The sequence below is a fragment of the Protopterus annectens genome, chromosome 5.part0, assembly GCF_019279795.1.
Source record: "Protopterus annectens isolate FY-2018-M chromosome 5.part0, PAN1.0, whole genome shotgun sequence".
In the NCBI taxonomy this organism is placed as follows: domain Eukaryota; kingdom Metazoa; phylum Chordata; order Ceratodontiformes; family Protopteridae; genus Protopterus; species Protopterus annectens.
Window position 1 is genome coordinate 1,673,741,955 of NC_056735.1, and position 21,713 is coordinate 1,673,763,667.

The following is a 21,713-nucleotide window of genomic DNA, read 5'->3' on the forward strand; positions in this document are numbered from 1 at the left end:
ACTATTTAACTGTAGCCTCCAAAGAGGCTTCGTCCAAAACTAGAAACTCAAACTTCCAAAAATCAGTACAACACAAATTGTGTTTCACTAAAGTATTTGTAACATCATGCTTCTTAATCACTGAAACATGCTCTCTAATCCTATGTGAAAGGTTCCTATTAGTTTTACCAATACAGAATCATTCACAACTGGTGAAAGTAGCTAAACAAATAATGCCAACACTGTTAGTCATATTGATTTTTAGAAATAAAATGAAACCCACAATGTTTGAAATAATAATTAATAGTCTTGTTGATATACTTACAAAACATGCAGTTGTTGCAGTGAACTATACCACAAGAAGTTCTAATAGCACTACTGCTAAAGCCATGTGTTGGTTCTAAAAACTGTTTCAAATACATGGTTTTCTTATAAACAAACTTTGGTTGCATTCCCACTATATTCACTAGGTCTGAATTCCCTAAAATAATTTTCCAAATCTACAAAATAATAGATTGAATATCACGATCATCAAAACAAACTGGAATGGGAAAAAAGATCATCTTGCTGTCATCAGTATCACTACCGCTTTTAGGAATAAACCCAAATAAAAGAATGCCAGGAAATTTGTTGTCTCTAGACCGAATAACCTCTTCTGCAATAGGTTTCAATTTATTTAGAGGATAACCTTGCAAATAAAACACTTTGGTCACTACATCCAAGTCATGTAAAAAAACAGAGTTGGAACTAATCAACTGGCTTAGTGTTATAATCTGCCCCCTTAAAGATGTTGAACTTCATGAAGGAGGGCTGTAGCTACTGAAATGTAAATAATTGTTCGCAAAGGTATTGTTTCTGCAAATTTGACTTTCAAATTTCTTGTTCTCAACATCAATGGTGATTTGGAATCCAAAAAAATTAATATTTTCCCTTTTCCGCCAATTACCAAGTTTAACCAAGGGACACCTTTAACAAATAAATCGAACTGTTCCATACTTCCTGTCCATATGAACACTAAATCATCTATGTATCTTTTATAAAGGCAGACATACTGGAAGAGATCCATTTGGGTTAAAAGGTCCATTTCCCACAACACATTACTAAATTCGCAAATGCGGGTGACACCTTGGCCCCCATTGTGACCCCTGTAGTCTGCTGGAAAATACTATCCCAGAAAGGAAGACTTTATTAGTTAAAACAATCTCAAGAAATAAGCAGACAGTATGAATATCTGAATTAGTCAAATCAATGTATTTGCTCAAATATAATCTGTCATACTCAGTCCCCTCTTCCTGGCTAATAGTGGTGTACAAAGTTACAGCTAGTGTACGAAGAATGGTCTCCTTACTATTAAACTGGTAATTCTTAAAACTGTCCAAAAATAACCAGGAATCTTTAAGGAAGTATACACTTTTTTTGTACTATAGGATTCAAAATAGCAATGCTCCCTATATAGATGCCAACTGTCTTGTTCATTGGGGCAGAGACAATCGGCCTTAAGGGAGGCTTCTCCAAGTTTATATGAATCTTTGGTATGCCAAATATCTTTCCCAGCTCTGGTTGTTCAGCATGGAGAAATTCAAACAAATCAACAAACAGAAACTTGATATAACAAATCTAACAATAACAAATCAGCCATCTTATAACTACATCTAATTGTGTCTAAAGAAACCTTTTTGTAACTATTTTCTTCTGAAAGCAGATTGAACAAAGCACTCTCATAGTCAGCTACATTCGTTACAAGTAAGCCACACCCCTTGTCTGCTTTCATACACCGTAGCCTGTGATATCTGCAAAGCTTGTGAAAGGCAACTTGTTCACTAGAAGTTAAATTACAATATTTACTCGTGATTTTTCTTAACATTATCAAAGTTAGATAAATCACATAATTCAGTCTCACACATCTTAGCAAACACATTTAGTGCATTAATAAGGGTTGGATTAACAACACTTTTTTTTTTCTATTTTAATAAATTACACCCTCACCTTGCTGGGATAACCCATCAAGTATGTATATTTTAAATTTAATTTTTAAACAAACTGTTTGAAATCAGTCAATACATCTCTAAGATGTGCTCTCCTTGTGGGAATAAAGGTGTGTCCTTAGACCAATACAGATATTTCATCTTCGATGAGTACTTAGGAACTAAGATTGAACACCCACCAATCAGGAATCACTGATTCCTTCCTCTCGTATCTTTTCCCAATTCACTTTGCTTACTCTTGCTGATCCAAAATCCAACATGTTCTGACCAATTGGGGAAAAGGTCACTGATGCAGAAGTACAATGAAATTCACAATTAACGTTAGAAAAAGCCACTCGTCCTCCACTGGCAAAGCCATCGCTACCTACATCACCAATGGGCTGAGGTGTGCGCACCAGTCTCTCTGAATCAATGGTAACACTCAGACTGTTGGAAAAAGTGTCTAATTGATCCAACAGTTGACCCCTATTGCCAAATGGATGCAAAACTAGGTGATCAGCAGAATACATTTGTAATAAGCCTTTAATCACATAGGCTTGCTAGTTTCCATAGGACAATGAAACTCTCTCTAGCTTATTTTTCTTCTGAATAACCATGGCTACATGCCTCTATTTTAGCATCAGTGCTCTCACATAACTGCTTAAACAAACAAAAAGAAGGATGGCTAACAACTTGGGCATCAAGTAGACTAATCTCATCTTTTAAAATGTTCATTTTGCCCAAATTCCACTGGACCAAAAGTTGCAACACATGTAGCCCAGCTTGACTGCAAACATTACAAATGATAGTGTACACTATCAGTGCACCCAATACTATTTAGAAATTTATAAACTCTAAGCCCAAACAGTACTACCAAAGTTTCACAGCATTTGTTAAAATAAAAATTCTCTAATTCAAGAGATTTTTACCTTAAAATCTTCTTTTTTAACTGATAAATAATGGTTTTAGAGTCAGGCAATACAGGGGTACTATTACCACTTTCCATATTCTCTTGACCCACTGAAAAACTAGAAAAAGGATTCTGACCATTGTATACTAAAAGATTACTGAGATGCTGATGTAGTCCAGACTCTCCACCACAAGCAACAATGATAGCATCTTGAGAAAATGAAACCCCCTCATTGGGTTCACTGGTGGGGCTAAAATCTATAAAGTACTTTTGCACTTTTTCCAGTACTATAAGAGATTTCCCAGTAACATGCTCAAATGTCTGGGTAAGTGTACATAGTTTATCCAGAATACAGTGAACACTCAAATTTAATAACGAGTCACTGTCACTAGACAGTTCTATTTGGGAAACCAAATTGTTAAATGATGTTATTGTTTCACCACCATTAGGAAGGTTGAGGATTGAAGCAGACCCAACTATTTGAGAAATGTTCCACAAAAAAAACAGGATAAAAGAAAAAAGCACCAAAGGATTCAAACTGATCAAAGAAAAAACAAATCCTTGCACTCACGGTCGTAAAGGACAAGGAACCAAACACTGTAAAAAGCAGACCACTATGAACAATAACCAAATGTTTTAAGCAGTTTTGTTTGTTTAATTTTAAGAACTTCATCAGAAAAAACTTAAAACTTCCATTAATGCATTTAAATACACACGCAGAAATGACATCATACTCCATCCATCCAATAGGGTCACTTTAAAATTCAAATCTTTAAACCAAAAATTGAAAGATGTACATATCTAAAAACACTTTACACTGAAGAAGACTTTGACAAGACAGATGATCTTAAATATTTTACAAAATTTCATATTTAAAAAAAAAAACTTTTTAATTAACAGAAAGAGTTTCATTAAGCCTGGGGGGGGGGATCAGTCCTTAAGGAAATTTGCCACTAATTCCTGTCTTTCAAGGTAGTTATTAAAAGTGTCAACAAACATTTTCCGATTCACTTTCTCCAAAACTAAAAACTCAAAGTTTTGAAAATCAGTACAGCACAACTGCCATACCAAATATATCCTTAAATTTCTGAGTCCATTATTTTTTTGCCAGTGGTTCTAAATTCAAACAAAGGGAAAAGAGGACACTCATGTCTGGTTCCTCTGCTCAAGTAGAAATTACCACAGTGGAACCCAACCACATTAATTTTCACCTCCAATCCCTCATATATCCTAATCAATCTTATAATTTTATTAGGGAATGCAAATGCTTCCATTGCTCTGCTTATAAAGTCCCAGTTTACTCTATCAAATGCTTTCTCTGCATCAAGACCCATCAACAGTGGTATTTTCTTACATTCTGCTTTCCGTCTGGATCATTAATGTTCTGTTAATGTTGTCAAATATTTGCTTCCCTTCCACAAAACCACACTGATACATATTCTATCAATTTTGGCATCACTTTATAATCATGGTTTAGTATTGAAATGGGACTGTATGAAGCTGGATCTGATAGGCCTTTCACCATCTTTAGGTATTACAGCTACCACTTCTTTCTTCCAGGATGTTGGTACTTCTCTAAAACACTGAAACAAAACCTTCCAAATCCGTATCAGTTTTTCTCTCCTAGCTTCCACAGGAATACCACACTATTCCTCTGGACTTTCCTGTGGATTGGTTATACATCACCATTTTTTCTCATCTCCTATCGTAACTGAGCCTCGTCTACCTCTAACTTTGGCATATTTAATTCTTCCATAAACATTTCCATTTGTACATTTTCTTGATTTCCATATTTCTCTGCTTTATACAGACTTTCACAAAATTTCCAAAATACTTCTAATACCTCTATAGGATCTCTTGTTACAGTCCTTGTTATATGCTCCCTAAGCTTGGTGACAGCCCTTTCTACTTTCTGTTGGCTGAGTAGTCATGCTAAAAGTTTTTGCGTTCTAGTGCAGTGTTTCTCAACCAACGGGCCCTGGCATCAATTATAACGGGCCGTGAGCAGTTGAGAAACACTGGACAGTTTCAGAGAGTGAGAGCGTGCGTGTGTGTGTGTGTGTGCGTGTGTGTGTGTGTGTGTGTGAGAGAGAGAGAGATAAGAAGAGAGTGACAGCGATATGTGAGTGAATGCATGCATGAATGAGAAAGTGGGTGTGTGGGGTGAGAATGGTAGTACTTTTTGGACTGTTTAAAAAAAAAAAAAAACTGTTTCACCACCATTTATCACCTACCGTGAAGGGGGGGGGTGTTGAGTTTCTTATTGCTGCTGACGTGAGGAGTGTGTGTTGATTTTCTTAGTGCTGCTGACATTAAGGGGGGTGTTGATTTTCTTATTGCTGCTGCTGTGAAGGGTGTATGTTGATTTTCTTTATTGCTGCTGCCATGGCAGGGGGGGGGTTTGATTTTCTTATTGCTGCTGCTGTGAGGGGTGTATGTTGATTTTCTTTATTGCTGCTGCTGTGAGGGGTGTATGCTGATTTTCTTTATTGCTGCTGCCGTGAGGGTGTGTGTGTTGATTTTCATATTGCTGCTGCCATGGCGGGGAGGGTGTTGATTTTCTTATTGTTGCTGATGTAAGGGGGGTGTTGATTTTCTTATTGCTGCTGATGTAAGGGGGGTGTTGATTTTCTTATTGCTGCTGTTGTGGGGGGGTGTTGATTTTTGCATTGCTGCTGCTGTGAGGGGGAGGGTGTATGTGTGTTAGGTATACCTGGTGGTTAGGGTTACTCAGGCTCAAACCCTGAACCTTAGGTGCAAGAAGCAAGAGCCTGAATTCTCCAACCATACCACCACTTGTGATTCAAAAAGATGAGTCCACAGCTCTCAACTGTTCACATTTTCACAGAATGTCTGGAATGTCTGGCATATACTTTTGGTCTGTTCCTCTTAAAATTTGTGTTTTTCTGGCAAATCAGTGAAAACTGGATTCACTAAATGATGACCATTTAAGTTTCAGTCTTCCAGGAAACGCATGGTAACAACATTTTATTCTAGCAACTTTCTAAGATTATACAAGCAATTTTTAAAATGTGTCCCTGGTTTTGGGCCTTTGTCCCCCCTCCAATAAATTTTGGCTTTTAACAGATTTCTTGTGCTGCAAAGTTGAGAGATGTAGTTGAGTGTCAAGTGGATTTTACAAAGAGCTGATAGCTTTGAGTGTCAAGTGGATTTTACAAACAGCTGATAGCGTCAAGGGAAGAGAAGTAAGTGCTGCTTATGCCAAGTCTGTTTGCAGTGTTAGTACCACAACAGGTAGTACATTACTTGCTTTTGATGCAGAAGTCTGTGGGTTCTACTCCCACAGTATGTAGATGGATTACTGATACTGTACTGTGTTGTACTTTTAAAGGAGGTGGATGCAGCAGTCCTGAGAATGTCCTCCTTTGGTCGAAATTCCTAGTAACTAAGAACCTGTTTATCAGTTTGCCATCCATTCCTTATTGCAATATTACTAGCTTATCATTTTTTAATATAACGTAGGCAATTTAATCAAAGGCAACAGGCACTTTTATTTGTAGATGAAACAATGAAATATAAAGTTGCTTGCTAGCAGCAACCTCTTCATTAGTTTCAGATCTCTTTAATGTGGAATTAACTGTTAAAGTGCTGCGTTTTTACATTCAAAATGTTAGTTATGGTTGGAACTAGTGTTAAGACTTGAGAGATTCATACGTTTATCTTTATTAAATTAGACACTTTGGATATATAAATATTTGGTGTGTGTATGTGATAAAAGTATTTTGCTGACAATTTGACATCCTCCTGCTTTGGAAAGGTATTTATGAGTAAATTTGTTAGGACTGGGCCCTTGCCTTAAAAAAGAATTTACCGGGTCCCAGCCTCACAAAGGTTGAGAACCACTGTTCAAGAGTTATCAAAAACTGCAATCTTTCTAAACTCATGCATGTTATCGACATACTCCCTTATTTTATGTTTAGCATTTTGCAGTTGCTCCTCTTTTTGTTCTGTGAGATTCTACCTATTCTGCAATACTTAACATTTGTCAGTCCCTCTAAATTCTTGTTACTTCTTAACCATATCTTCCCTTTATTTCCACCCTATTTTTAAACTACACTTTAATTTTATCCCATTCACTACCTATATTTTTAGAAAAAAAAAAATATCTTCTCTAATAATTTTATCCCATTCACTACCTATATTTTTAGAAAAAAAAATTATATTTTCTCTAATAGCGCCTGAATGATTTCTGCTACCCATTCCATACATTTCTTTCTTTTCAACAGATAGGTGGGAAAGTGCCAGTGATTCATTTTTATTTCATTACCCTGTATTTTTATATTAGTTATCGGCAAATGGTCTGAAATAGTTATTGGTGAGTAACAAGACTTTCAATTAAATGCACATATTCCTGTGAAATTTAAATTCTCTTTAGCCTAGCCCAGTTTCTGTATCCTGGAGAATAATATGAAAAGTACAGTTGTGTACACTTACCATAAATGTAGATGTTCGAGTGCATTCACTGTTGCAGTCATTAAATTTGTGTAATCTGCTGTCAGGTTTGCCCTCAGTTGGCCTGAATAACAAAATCTTGGGTCCTGCATCGGTTACTGTCTCCTCTTCCATGACATCAGGTCGTCAGGGGTATAAAATATGCAGCCAATGCCATTTTAATCAGTTTTTCTTGCCCCAGATGTCAGGTGCCCCCAAAATGGGGAGCAAAAATATATAAACAGTAAATATATATAAATGCACCTTAGAAACATAAAAATTTACCTTCAACTAAAAGCAAATACACCACAAAGGCTTTTGAGTATAGTGAAGGAAAGAAAAGGTATAGAATGGGGGATGGTGGGTGGGTAACCCGGACTGCAACAGTGAATACACTCAAACATCTACATTTATGGTAAGTGTACACAACTGTACCATGTTCTTCGTGTTTCACTGTTGCAGTCATTACATTTGGGTAGAATCCCAAAGCTATGAATGGGAGGATGGAGCTAAACAGCATTAGGAGCAGCTATAAGGCCCTGCAAGACTGCAGTGGCAAAGACTGCCCTGGATTTAGAGAAGAGAGGTAAATGGTAATGCCTTGTGAATGTATGAACAGAGCTCCAAGTAGCAGCTTCTAGAATGTCGTTGGTAGGGACCCCTCTGAGAAAAGCTGCTGAAGTAGAGGCAGCCCCGGTGGAATGGGACCTGAACCCTTCTGGCACAGGTTTACCATGATGCAAATAGCAGAAACGAATGCAGTGTCTTATCCATTTAGAAATAGTCTGCTTTGATATAGCCTTCCCCTCTAAACCTGCAGCAAATGCTACCAGTAGTTGCTCAGACTTTCTTAGAGATTTTGTCCTGTTCAAGTAGAATCTTAGTTGTCTGTGTACATCCAATGAATGCAGAATCCACTCCCCCTTGTTCTGTGGATTTGGGAAAAAAGTTGGCAAGTGAATGGTTTGGTTAAGAGCCACACTGGATACCACCTTAGGCATAAAGGAAGGACTGGTCCTGAAGGCCACCCTGTCCGGGTAAAATATAATGAAAGGCTCCACTGCCATGAGAGCCTATAGTTCTTAAACCCTTCTAGCTGAAATGATTGCCAAAAGAAAAGATGTCTTCCAAGAAAGAAATTTTATATCCGCAGTAGCTGCTGGTTCAAAAGGTGGTAGGGTGAGGTTTTCCAGCACAAAATTGAGGTCCCATGTGGGAGTTGGCACTCTCCTGGGAGGCCTTAAACTTTTTGGTCCCTCTGAGATGCACTTTTAGCAGTAGATGAGAATAGAGAGGAGGCTCTGTGTTGTAATGAGCTGAGATGGCAGAGGCATGGATTTTTATTGAAGAAAAAGATAGGCCCTTGTCAAGCATCTCAGTTAAGTATTGTAAAATCTGAGGAATATTAGGCTTTGCTGTGTCTATTCCCTGTGCTTGGTTCCAAGCACAGAATCTCTTCCATTTGTCAGCATAAGATTTTCTAGTACTAGGCCTTCTGGCTTCCAAAATGACATCCATCACAGACATCCATCACAGGTTTACTGAGAGATGTGGTTTGAATAATTAGTTGATTAGCCATGCTGCAAGATTCAGAGTTTGGAGCTGAGTGTACAAAATTTGATAGTTCTGTTGAGACAGTAAGTGATGTGTCTGAGGCAAGTACCACGGAGGAAGGTGTGACATATTCCTTAGAAGCGGATACCAGTGTTGGCGAGGCCAGTCCGGGGCAATTAAAATCATTTTTGGTTTTTCATGTCTGACTTTTAGTAAGACCTTGGAGAGTAGAGGCAGAGGGGGAAAGGCATAGACTGATAGGTTTTTCCAGCTGAAGGATAGAGCATCCACTTTCCATGGTTTTTTGTGAGGAGTTCTCGTACAGAATTTGTCCAACTGATAGTTTTGGGGAGAGGCAAATAGATCTATGTCTGGGCTTCCCCATTTCTGTGTTAACATGTTGAAGATTTGTGGATCCAGTTTCCATTCGTGCGGGTCCATAAGATTTCTGCTTAGGTCGTCTGCCAGAGTATTTTGCTTTCCTGGCAGGAATTGAGCTTGAAGATGTACTTGGTAAGTCAAGGCTGTGTTCCACAAGGCCATGGCTAGACTGCAGAGGGGGTAGGAATGGGTACCCCCCTGCTTGTTTACGTACCACATAACTGTGGTGTTGTCCGTCTTTTTCAGTAGTTGTCCTGGATGAAGTAAGTCCTTGAAGGCTGTCAGAACATTCTGAACAGCTAGCATTTCCTTCTGGTTGATATGCAGATGCATTTGGTTTGGGCTCCATTTGCCCTGAATGCATCTCCCTGCCAGGTGGGCCCCCTAAGCATAGTCTGATGAGTCTGTAGTTAGGGTTTGAGTGGCAGGGGGTAGAGTGAATGACAGTCCCTTGTTTTGGTGACATGTCTCTGCCCACCAAAGAAACTCCTGTTGTAGGCAGGGAATGAGAGGGATCATTGTTTCCAGGCTGTGACAATGTTGACTCCGTAAACTTTTAGGTACCAGTGAAGTTTCCTCATATGCAGTCTCACATATGGAATTAGTAGAATGCAGGATGCCATGAACCCCCAAAGTCTGCAGAGTTTGTCTAGCAGATAACTGGGTTTTTGTTGCAATTTGTTTGAAATATGTTGTCAATTGCAGTTGTTTGTATGGCGTGAGGTAAGCCATCTGGGCAGTTGTATTCAAGCTTGCACCCAGGAATGTAATTATTTGAGAGGGTACCAGTTGTGATTTCTTTTCGTTTATGGTGTACCCTAGGCATGCTAGGAGCCTTTTTACAAATGCCAGATGCTGAAGAAGAGTGTCCCTGTCCTCTGCCTAAATGAGACAATCATCCAGATAAGGATAAATTTGAATGTTTCTTTGTCTGCAGAATGCAATTACTGGTGCCAGGCACTTTGTAAAGACCCTGGGCACAGTAGATAAGCCAAAAAACAGTTCAGAGAATTGGTAATGCAAAAAACCTGCTTTGAACCGGAGGTATCTTCTGCAAGATTCCCTTACTGGGATATGCAGGTATGCCTTTTAAGTCTAGAGTTACTAACCATTAATTGTCTTTTCTGGGTATCAGGAAAAGTCTTGAATAAAATCCTTGCCATTTTTCCTTTTCTGGTACCGGTTAAATAGTCCCCATATCCATGAGGGACATGGCTTGTTTCTGGGCCTCTGCCCAGTGGTTTTGTGGCAGATCCGGCCATCCGTTTGGAATTGGCAAAGTGTGGAAATTAAATCTGTACCCCAGGGATACTATGTTTAATACCCACTTGTCCTGGGTAATTAACTGCCAGTTTTGAGCATGAAGTGCTAATTTTCCCCCCAAAGGGGCTGCCAAAACATAAGTGCTTGGAGATGATAGAGGAAAGTCTTTGAGACTGCTTACTGTAGGGTTGTGCTTTGTTCCCTCCAGATTTGGAGGTAGAGACACCCCATTGCTTTGACCTGTAAGATCCCTGTGATTGATATCTGGAGCCTTTTGAGCACCTGGGTTTGCTCTGAGTGGCTGTGTTGAACACATGAAAGGACCAATTTTTAGTAGGCCAGTGCCTACTGAACCTGGGTGGCTGCACATGCAAAAAATCTTTTACAGTTTGCATAGATTTAGCTTTGTCTTCCATTTTCTTTAAAACCTCGTCTGCCTTATTACCAGAGTATCATGCTGAAAGGGGCATCCAACAATTTAGCTTTAACATGATCAGGCAGATTTTGCTCCTTGAGCCAGGCATGCCTTCTTATCACAGATCCAGTAACGGTAGCTCTACAAGAGGCCTCCAAGGAATCAAAACCACATTGCAAAGTATGCTTTCCAACCTGTTCTGCTGCATGCAATAAATCTTGTCCACACAATCAGAAATCAACATCATTTTCTGTTTCAGTAAGCCCATAACATGCTGTTGATATTTAAGCATATGAAACTAGCAGTTTAAAGCTCTGATTGCCAAGGTTGCAGACGTATACACCTTCTTACCCCATCTATCCAGCACCCTGGAATCTCTATCAGAAGGGGTAGGATTTTTGGCTGTAAAAGCCTTAACACCCTTGGGACCCTGAGAAATAGTCTCAGGATCAGCAGCAGGATTTTTGAAAAGAAATTTGTGGGAGTCAGGAACCCTGTAATATCTGTCTGGCTTACTAGGAGCCGGAGGTAAGGAATCAGGAGCCATGCTTGATTCCGAGAACACATCACCCACAATGTCTAATACAGGAGGTATTGCACCAAAGGCCTATGCGGAGATAGAAGGAAATTCCCAAGCCTCTTTTTTGATTCAGTAAAGTCCTGACTCTCCCAATGAAAATGTTCCCTTAAAGTATGCAAAGACTCTCCAAAAGAGTAATCCTCAGGAGGAGATGCACATGGGATGGATTCCTCTGCATCAGAATCCTCACGGTGGAATAGAAAATTCCTGATCAGAAGAGGAATCAAAAGAAATGGAAACCTGATCTGAAGATTCATAATCAGTGCCTTGCCTAGGCCTCTTAGCAGGGGCGAGGGCGGTTGGGAACCCCTGATCAAGGTAATTAAATCCTCAGCCATTTTGATCATTTGTTTTTTAGGCATAGGAGCCTGAGCACGTGGCTCATGACTCGGTTTTTTAGACACAGAAGTTGTTTTTTACCTTCCTTTTGTTGATGGCGTCAGTTTAATATAAAAATGTTGTGGCCTGAAAACACCCTCAGAAGCTGGTGCCTGCTCAGCGACTCCGGACCCATCCAAGGCAGAGACATCCACGGGTTCAATACTTTGTGAATCTCCCGGCATATCGGACTCCAAATGGGTCTCAGTAGAGGCCTGCGACTCAAAAGTAGCGGGTATCAGGGGCTGCGAAAACACCTCACTGAGCATTGGCGAACCGGCGACTGGCTTAGGAGAAGTTTCATCGTCGGTTTTGGACCTCGACGGTCTGTCTGTCTTTTTCCTTGCGTTATTTTTGAACTCCGGTAGTCAGATTGCTAACAGACGACATTTCGGGGTAGTTAAATCTTGAACCAAAATATTTCGAAGCAAAAATATACAGACGCTTAATAGTGTGTTGGTTAAATTTAGCACAAAATCGACAGCAAGGCACATTGTGGTCAGGGCCTAGGCAAGGAATACAGTACAAATGAAAATGCTTATGAGGTATTTGCTTCCCACAAGTAATGCAATTATTAATTTTTACTAACATCGGTAAGGAGCAAGAAAACGTTTCCCCAATGGGGTACTTAGCTTTAGTTTGAAGACTTCGGTTCTGAAACACAAAAATGAAAATTTCAGGAGTCTGCCGACTGGCACTTGCGAACTGCTTCTGCTTCGGGCACCATACGGCAAGAAAGACCGATTAAAATGGCGTCGGCTGCATGTTTTATACCCCTGACAACATGGAAGAGGAGACAGCAATTGACACAGGACTCAAGACTTTGCTATTCAAGCCGACTGAGGGCAACCTGCCAGCAGATTACCCAAATGTAATGACTGCAACAGTGAAACATGAAGAACATGTCCACTCTGAACTTCTGGCATTGAATTCCCATCTTTCATGCCAAATATTTTCATAAATGTCTTCAAAAATCTACTCTCCTTTGTTGTATGTTCCCTTCTGGGCCCCACAGACACATCCTCACTGCTGCAAATCCAGTTCCATTTCTCACCTATAAGTAATATTCCTTGCTGAAAGCTGATAATTTCTCCCAGAAATTCCTTAAACTCCATTACAGCAGTTTTAGGTGGACTATAAAAACATTACAGAGAAGTCCTCCTCCCTTGCCAGTAGCCCCTTAGTACTACAATCTACCATTATCTTTTTTATCCTCTTCTATCATTAATGGAGCTCCTCTTGCAATTTATTTTTAGTCCTCTTTTCCTTTGTCCCAGGTATTCCACTAAAGAACCATCCTGAAAACCTTTCTTTATCAAATTCACATATTCTTTCCAAGTTTGTCTCCTGCAGCACAGCTATTAGCTCTCTACATTTTTAATGTAGCTCACTACTCTTTCTTTGTATTTATCGGTGACACAATTGACATTTAAATACATTACAAAAAGCATCATATTAAAAAGTTATTATTCCCACCTTGTGTGTGTAACAGCTTTATGGTTAAATGTCTACTACTGGCTTTTGTGTTACATGCATACACTGTTTGGCAGGTTGATTTTTTTATACAGTTGTTTCTTGTCATATCCATTTGAGCTTATGTCGCATCTTATAAAACTTTTTGTTTTATTGAAAGTCCTCAAACAAAACACAAACACCCCCAATATCTGCCTAAAACCTATTAACTTAATACTAACACACAAAACTATGTAGATCTTCAAATATTGAAGTTTTACCCTCCTAACAGGAACAAGTGCCCCAAACTGACAGCTACACTCAGTCTCGAGTTAACCTAAAAGAAAGGTTATCCATGCCAAAAAGCATGGTACAAGTCTGTGCTTCTGCTAAGCATGGTCTGGTAGTGTTTCATCTTCATAGCTAACCCAGCTGGGAAGACACCTGAATGCTTTCAGAAAACATTCTCTCCTAACCATTTCTCTATCACATTGTCTCCATGGAGACACGCGGACCAGATACAGGGTTGTTATTAAGCATATATTTTTTTGCTAGAAAAAGCTTTATAATATTCAGTGTTCTTTTTCATTTATGCTTTCTCTTAAAATCTGTTACTAGATCAATCTAAGGCCCTTAATCCAGTCATTCCCCTATGCAAGAATATAAAAAAATTACATAAATTTTTCATTTGTCATGCTGTTGACCAGACTTTTTGTCTCTTTTACATTTCAGTGCTTTCATTTCTTAAAATGCAAAAAGGAGAAAGAGAGAAGGGAGAAAAAAACATAAAAGACAGGGGCACATGTTTACATTAGTATCCCCATTATACTTAAAATAACTGAGAAAATGTTACTTTATAGCATGCAAAGAAAATCATGCATTATAAAAATATTACTATTAAGAAAAAAAATGTTTTACTTACAGTTAACTTTCTCCCTCCCTCCTCTTCCCCTCTCCTAAGCATTTTTCCAAACATTAATGACTGAAGTAGGGTATATGTTTAGGGTCCCCTACAGGTTTAACAAAGTCCAAAAAAGTCCAATGTTCCAGATTTTCTTGCTCTGCCATGTTTCACAAATGTAATTATTGCTTTGTAATCCTACATTTGTCAATTTTCAAGTTACTGTTTTTATTCCTGTTCATCTCTATCTCCCAAATCCTCTCTCTGCTTCATTTCCAATATACCCTCAATTCTTCGATACAACTGTCATGCTTTTTTCCATCTCTAAAGCATTTTCCATTGAAAGACTGGAAAAGGTTTCAATGGCACAGTCTCTCTCTCGCTCTCTCTCTATGGTCTTTATTACCAGAACAAGAAGCAAAATCTCATTCTGTTTCACAGCTCACCTTTTGTTGAACACACCTTTTTTATTTCCTCCTTAGCATGTACTGCATCAAAAAATGATATGTCCCTCCAGAAAAGAATACTTTGAAGATAGCAGAGTACAGCAGTTTGAATCTCACACCTGTTTCTTGACATTCCTTGAATACTGGAATAAATGCATTCTTCTTCTTCCTGGTGGACAGTGAGTAATCATTTTCCACAAACACACTTCTGTCTCCCACTTTTAGAATTTTGGCCTTCTGCCACAGTTTTGTCAGAATCAACTCCTTCTGCTGGGTTGGATTGCATCTTCACTATTAAAGGTCTAAGTTGCTTTCTCATAGCCAGGATTGGAGCATACTCACCATGTGCCCTTTCAATTACCTTCTGCTGTGAAATACTAGTCCAGTTGCTTATTTCTGCTTTCAATAAATTAATAAAGTCTGTTCCTTCCAGCTTCTCTGGTAAAGCAGAAAATCTCAGGTTTTCCCTACGTGCTCTGTCTTCTAATTCTATTATTTTTGAAACACTATTTTTTAAACATGTCTTCTTGAGCAGTCTCATTCAGCCTGCTTTTTCTTCATTTCAACCTCCTCTGATTTTTGGAGTTTTATCACCTTATCTGAATATTTGTTTAAAGCTTTTGTTACCTGAGCAGATATTCTCCATCAGTGTTTTTTTTTAAACAATCAGATCTGTATGCAGTTGTCGTATACTTTCCTATAGGTTACTGGAAGTCAATGTCTGAAGCATGCACTGCTTTCTGCTGAACAGCTGCAGTATTCTTTCCCAGCTAGTGTTTTTTCCTCACCTTTTGTACCTGATTTTCTTTCAGGTCTTTTGTATTTCATTTTACTGGCTTCTAGGCCGTGCACCTACTAGCCAGTTACTGAAATTTAAAGAGAAATGGAAGTCTACTGGATTTTTCTGCTGAATTTCTGTTTTCACACAATGAGCTGTTACTCAATATGCAGCCATCTTGGACGTCCAAAGCCAACTTTTCTTGATTATACCAATTATATCCTTGAATTTCTGAATCTCTTATTTTAGTTGCCAATGGCTCTAAATATAACAAATGAAGGAGAAATAGGGCAATCTTATATGGTTCCTATGTTCAAACAACTTATCAGAGAGGAAGCCTCCCACTATAATTTTTGCCTCAGATCCCTCAAACATTTTCCTATTTAACCTAATCATTGAATCAGGGAATGCAGATACTTTCATGGCACTACTCAAAATTCCAGCTTACTTTGTTGAATACTTTCATTGTTCAAGACCCACTAAAAACACCAGCATTTTCTAACATTCTCCCTCCCTTCCCTTTGGATCATGACTGTTCTAATATGATTGCTCTATTAATATTTGCCTCTCCTCTACAAAATTACACTTATCCATATCTATCAATTCTGGAAACGCCTGTCATTCTTTTAGCTATTATAGATATAAACACATTATAATCATGGTTGAAAATTGAAATGGACCTAAATGAAGCTGGGTCTGATGGGTTTTTACAGTTTTTAGTCAATACGGCCATCACAACTTTATTCAGTGATGCTGCGACTTCCCCTGCTTTTAAAATACTGTTCAACAGAACCTTCCAAATCCATATAATTTTATTCCCGCCTAGTTTCCAAACTTCCATAGAAATACCATCTAATCCTGGATAATTTCCAGCAGATTTATTATACACCACAATTTTTATCCTATCTCCTTCTACCTTATATGTTTATTGTTGAGCCTCATTTCCCTCTAACCTTGACATACTTAAGTCTTCCATAAATATTTCCATTGTCGCTTTCTCTTGATTTCTACATTTCTCTGTTTTATACAAATGTTCATAAATTTTCCAAAAATTCTCTAAAACCTCTGCAGATCCTCAGGTTATTTTTCTTGTTGTAAGCTACTTATGATCATCAACCCCTTCTACTTTCTATTTACGTTAAAAGTTTTTGTGCTCTGGAGTTATCAAAAAACAGTTTATTAACAATGATCTATCTAAACTCACGCATGTTATCCAGATACTCCCTTGTTTTCTCTTTAGCACTCAACAGTTGCAACTCTTCTTGTTCTGAGAGACTCCCCTTATTCTGCAATACTTCAACCTTTGTCACCCCACCCTAAATAATTCTTGTTACTTCTTAACCATCTCCGTTTTTCTTCTATTTCTACCCTATTCTTAAATTCCATTAGAATAATTCCCCTACCCATTCCTTAAATTCCTCTCTTTTTAACAGGTAGGTGGGGAAGCACCAGTGTCTTATTTTAATTTCATTACCCTACATTTTTATCTAAATTATTTGTGTGTGGTATAAAATAGTAAACCTTTAAATGAAATGCACATGCTCCTGTGAAATACAATTTCTGTCTAGTCTATCCCAATTATTAAACTTCGGAGAATAATATGTATATTCTTTCAGAGTTTCTAGAATTGAATTCACATCTTCCATATCAAATATTTTCATAAATTTCTTCAGATATCTCCCCTTTGTATATTTTCCCTTGTAGTTCTCCAGATACATCCGGACTATTGTAAATCAAGTTTTAGTCTTCACCTGTAAGTAACATTCCCTTCTAAAAGCTGATTTCTCCCAAAAATTTCTTAAGCTCCATAATGGCAATTTTAGGTGGAATACATGCCAGCATAATCTTCCTTCTTTGCCTGTAGCCCCCTTAAAATCACATATCTACCCATCATAACGTTTTTCCTCTTCTATCACTAATGGAGCTCCTTTAGCAATTAGTATTAAGTAGTCCCCATTTTCCTTTGTCCTCAACATTCTGCTGAATATCCATCTTGAAATCCTTTCCTTATCATATGCACACTTTCCAACGTGTCTCCTGTAGCACTGTTATTTGCACTCTGCATCTCTTAATTCAGTACTCTTACCTTTTTGTCTATAACTGGGAGGCCATTCATGTTCCAAAACAATAAGGATAATGCAACCATTATCATGAGAAGTTATTATTCTTACATATTGTAAACAGCTTTTTTAAATGTCTACTTCCAGCTTTTGTGTTACATACACCCCACTGTTTGGCTGACTGATCCTTTATACATGTATTTATCTACACTTGAATCTATATCACATTTTATAAGACTTTTCATTTTAATGAAAACCCTCAAACAAAAAAACTAAATGCATAACCGGCCTTTGGCATAGGCCAACTAGGCGGCCGCGTAGGGCGCCAATCTAGCAGGGGAGCTTTTCCAGTATTTATTTGGCGTAGGTAGACCAGGATGGGGGCACCAGTTAGTGTGGTGGGGGGCACTATGGAGCCCTTTTGCCTAGGGCACCAGTTGACCTAAGGCCGCTCCTGACTAAATGCACACCCAAGATCACCCCCACAACCTATTAACTTAAAATATAAATACACAAAATTATATGCATCTTCAAATAATGAAATTGAACTCTCCTGATAGGAAAGTACAGTTGTGTAAAATCTTACCTTCTCTTCACTGTTCCAGTATTCCTTAAGTGAGGGATCTCCTGCCAAGGATAGCCCAATGTATGGCCAGTATACCAAAGCCTTTAGAATTTATAGACTTCAAACATCACACACGATCCCCGCACACAGTGTAGGACATAAAGCTAACTTACGGAGTACATACCTCAGAATGTCCTTTGGGACCAAGAGGAACATGTGCATCCTGAAAGTGGGAAACAGTAAAGATCCCTGGCCAGAAAGGCAAGAGGAAGAGGGCAGAGCAAAAATTGAGAGGAGGGAGGGGAATGAATACTTTAACAGTGAAAAGCAAGACATCTGTTCTTATGGCAAGATTTTACACAACTGTACCTTGTCCTTCCATATCACTGTAGCAGTATTCCTTATGTAAAGGAGAGCACAAAAGCTCAACAGGAATCCTGGAGGGAGGAAAGCATTGATCAGCCCTCTAGAAACCTGTGCAGGTTAGCCTTATCAAAGCCAACTCTTGCTCTGGAAACAACAACAAACTTGTAATGTTTAGAGAAGTTATGGAAAGAAGTCCAAATGGCGCCCTCAAAGATGTAATTGGTATCCAGTCCTTTGAAAAAGGCACAACAGGAAGCAACAGCTTTAGGATGAGCCTTTACAGAGGCAGAAATACATTTACCATGAAAGGAGTGGCAAAAAAGAAATAGCCTTAAAATTTCAGAAAGATATGTTTTGCTTAGAAACTACAAAACCCAAAGATCTGGCATGACAGGAAACCAAAAGTTGCTCCAATTTGTGAATGGCCTTAGTCTTATCCAAATATCAGAGCTGCCTATGCAAAGCCAAGGTGTGAATAATCAACTCACTAGCAGACTGCAGAGAAGGAAAACAGGAGGTCAGGCAACTCACTGACCACCTTGGGCATAAAAGAAGGATTAGTATGAACAGATACCCTGTCCCTGAGAAAAACTAAAAAAGCAAGAACAGCCATAAAAGCCAAAACTTCAGATTCTCTTAGCTGAAGTAAGGGCCAAAAGATCAGTCTTCCAAGTATAATACTGCAAGAAAGCTGAAGCTGCAGGCTCAAAAGAAGTTGGAGTGAATTTTTTTAAGAACAAAACTGAGGTCTCAGAAAGGTGTAATAGGCTTTCTGGGAGACTTGATATGAAAAACACCTTTAAGAAACTGATTGACCTCAAACACAGAGGCTACAGGAGTCGAAGGCAGATGAGCAGAAATACGGGAGAGGTGAGCTTTAACTGAATATACTAACCCAGCATGCAGCAATTTACACAGAGCGAGAACCAGAGGGATCCACACTGAAAAGGGATCCTGGCTACAAGAGAGGCACCAGTCAGAAAATCTCTTCCATTTGGACAAATATGATTTCTTGGTAGTGGGTTTCCTGGCCTCCTGCAGAACACAAAGCACTTCTGCAGAAGAGAGGTGCCTAAAAGGGATCAAAACCCATATCGCTCACACGGTCAACTGAAGAGCGGACAAGTGAGGATATTGAAGAGACCCCTTGTCTTGTGTGAGAAGGTCCACCCGGTGAGGTAAAGAATAATTGTGTAAAATCTAACCATAACCATAGACGTCCTTCTCTTCCATGTTGCAGTATTCTCAACACTTGAGTTCTCCTCTCGTTACTCGAACGTCTGGACAGTATACAAAAGCCTGTAGTCACTGCTGAGTACATGGGATGTCTGACATTGGCCTAGGGGATGTGGGCCATAAAAGTGACATCTGCAGGTACCAGACTTCAGAACTGAGCGGCCCAGTCAGACTCCAGTCCCAGGAAACTGTGCAAGTCCAATGCTATCCAGTAAAGAAAAGTAGAGGGGAAGGAGGGGGGGAAGAAAAACTGCAACATGGAAGAGAAGGACATCTGTGGTTATGGCAGGATTTTACATAATTATTCTATGTCCTTCCATTCTCATGTTGCAGTATTCTCAACACTTGGGTGAGTGCCAAAGCTCACTGAGAAGAGGTGGTGGTGGCTTGGAAATATTTTCTATAAATCCATGCAGGATTGCCCTGGCAAATTCAGCCCTGGATTTGGAAATGTTGTCCAATTTGTAACGCTTGGTAAAAGTGTAGACAGAGGTACATGTATCTGCCTCTAAAATTTTTAAAGAATGCTCCAGATGAAACCCATAGCCTTAGTGGAGCGGGCATATCAGAAGGAAATTGCTATGGAAATCCAGCCTGAAATTGTCTGCTTTGTCACAACTTTCCCTAGCACTCTGGGATGAAAGGAGACAAACAATTGGTTATTATTGGTTAATTATGTTTGGTTTTGTCCAGAAAGAACCTTAGCTGTCTATGCACATCAAGGGAATGAAAGACTATCTTAGTGTCACCCTGAGGGTGAGGAAAAAAGGTGGGGAGGTGAATGGCTTGATTTACGGATAGTTCACTGACCACTTTGCGCATGAAGGAAGGGTTGGTCCTAAGGCTTACCCTGTCCTTGTGAAAGATGAGGAAAGGAGGGAAGGCCATGAGGGCCTGCAACTCTGACACTCTCCTAGCTGAAGTCAGGGCAAATAGCAGTACTGTTTTCCAAGTGCAGTGTTTCAGGGAGGCCCTAGAAGCTGGTTTGAAGGGAGCCACTGTGAGCTTCTCCAAAACATAATTCAGGTCCCAGGGAGGAGGGGTGGGCTTCCTGGGTGGTCTGAGATGCAAAACTCCCTTTAAGAACAGTTTAGCAGGCAATCGAGAAGCCAATGGGGGATCCAGAGGAACTGAAATAGCAAGGTGGGCTTTAATAGAGGAGTATGCCAAGCCTGACTGCAAGAGTTTACTCCAGGTGTGTCAGCATCTAAGGGACATCACCCTGGAAAGGGTATTGTAGGCACCATAAGGAGAATCTCTCCCATTTAAAAATATAAGATCTCCTTGTATTACATTTTCGGGCCTCCTGCAGGACAGAGCATGTCCTCATTGTAAAGGTGTCTTTAAGGGATCAGAAGCCTTTCACTTGCAGGGTAAGGTTCAGACATTGCAGATGTGGGTGTGTTAGGGGTCTCTCGCCCTGTGAGAGAAGGTCCATTCTTGAGGTAACTTGTGGTGACTGACCCTGGCTAAGTGAAGGAAGAGGGGGAACCATTGCTGTCTTGGGGAAAAGGGAATCACCAAAAAGATATTTGGTTTGTCCTGTTGAATTTTCAGCAGGACTTTCTGCAGAAGTGGGGAGGAGGGGAATGCATACAGAAACATCCTCTTCCAAGAGATTGAGAAGGCTTATGTAGCCCTTGCTAGGGGATTTAGCAGTCTGGTACAAAAGGACATAAGTTGTCTGTTCACAGGGGAAGCCAACAGATCTATCTGAGGTATGCCCCATTTGTGGACTACATCCAAGAACACATCCCTGTGGAGCATCCATTCCTGGATCTGTGACATGGACCTGCTCAATGAGTCTGTCTGCGTATTTTGTTCTGAAGGCATACACAGCCTGAAGTGTGATTCTCTTTGCTGTGGCAAGCTCCCACACTTGGAAAGCTAGTCTGCATAGCAAGTAGGATATTGTTCATCCTTGCTTGTTCACATACTACATATAACTGTAGCGTTGTCTGTGAATAATTTTAGTGGGACTGTTTTAGTGCATGTTGGAAGGCTTTTAAGACCAACAAAATTGCTCTAATTTC

General features: G+C 39.4%; 1 protein-coding gene across 1 annotated transcript in view; it reads right to left on the bottom strand.

Moving 5' to 3' along the window:
• BRWD1 (bromodomain and WD repeat domain containing 1) overlaps nt 1–21,713 on the bottom strand; it is a gene marked incomplete in the record, with an annotated part of 4,378,631 nt that overhangs the window by 2,528,312 nt on the left and 1,828,606 nt on the right.